Genomic DNA, 1,297 nt, shown 5'->3' with positions numbered 1-1,297 from the left:
CCTTAGCTGACTGAGCCACCTCGGCGGGTCAGCACAAGTAACTGATTCTGGAGTTGCCAATAACCAGCATTTCCAATGGGACCTGGTGAGGAGCATTTTAAGGCACAACCCACGCTCCCTTTGCTTGCTGTTTCGCATTGAACTGTGAAAAGCGGGGAACTAGAAGAAAAAACGCCGCGTGCTGGAAAACAAGAGACCCTGTTCATAATTCTTCTCTGCACTGAACACTGGTGAAATGAGGGCCAAATGCTAGCTACTTGCCTCTTCATGTCTTACTTACAATGTGTTACTTTATGAGTAAACTGTGCCTAGCGCGATCTGAGGGAGCGCTGGAGGGCTGGGGTGCACTCCTGCGGGTCACGCAATCAGAGGCACGGAGCGTGGCTGCTCCTTCCTACCATGACCCCAGTAAGCCCATATACCAACCAGCCTTCATGTAATATTCTAATATCGTGTTGTCAACCAGTTTGCTCCATGACCTGCCCACAAGCCATGATGCAGCCACGGCAAAGTAGGCACGAGGTAAAAAGTCATTGCACATGCACAAGCTCTTTGAAAACTATGGGCTGCAGTTTAACTAGAGCTGCCATAATCACCCGTGGACTGCAATGCAGCAAGCAGAGAGCACTAGGTAAGTAGGAGCATCGGTGTTCTACACCTGCTTGCAACAGCCCAAAAAGGGCAATCACAAAAGAGAAGGGCTTTGGCCAGACCACATCATTGATGCAATGTTAACAAGAGATCCAAAGACAGCAGTGCTTGTGAACACTCGTTGGCACGACTGCAGGCCTGTGAACCACATTTCACACACAAGCACCTGTGCTCAATGACGTAGTACCTTAATGACAGCAAAAGGACTGCCAAATTCCCCGTGGCTCTAACATGATTTCAGCACAACGCATCTTGAATTCTGGGGTTTTATGTGCCAAAACTACGATTTGATTATAAGGCACGCTGTAGTGGGGAACACCGGATTAATTAGGCCACCAGGGAATCTTTAAGGTGCCCCCAATGCAATGCAGCTGGAATTTGATTCCGCGACCTCGTGCTTAGCAGTGCAACACCATAGCTGCTAAGCCACCGCGGCGGGTGGACCACACATCTCCGAATATGAAATGGTACATGAGAAGTGCCCAATGTCCGACAGCAACCAATCAACCCCACACGGCAAAGGAGCAAGAAAAGTTAGTGGTTGAAAGCGGCCACTTGCCTCGCGTAACTACATGTGCTGTGCCTTTCACCCATGAAGAGTAAGTCTTGCAAAAGCGATGTTCTCAAACTTTATTTGTGTGTTTTC

Source organism: Dermacentor silvarum, chromosome 1 (assembly GCF_013339745.2).
Source record: "Dermacentor silvarum isolate Dsil-2018 chromosome 1, BIME_Dsil_1.4, whole genome shotgun sequence".
NCBI classification, from domain to species: domain Eukaryota; kingdom Metazoa; phylum Arthropoda; class Arachnida; order Ixodida; family Ixodidae; genus Dermacentor; species Dermacentor silvarum.
The sequence above is the reverse complement of the archived record's forward strand: the minus strand, read 5'-3'. Positions refer to the sequence as shown.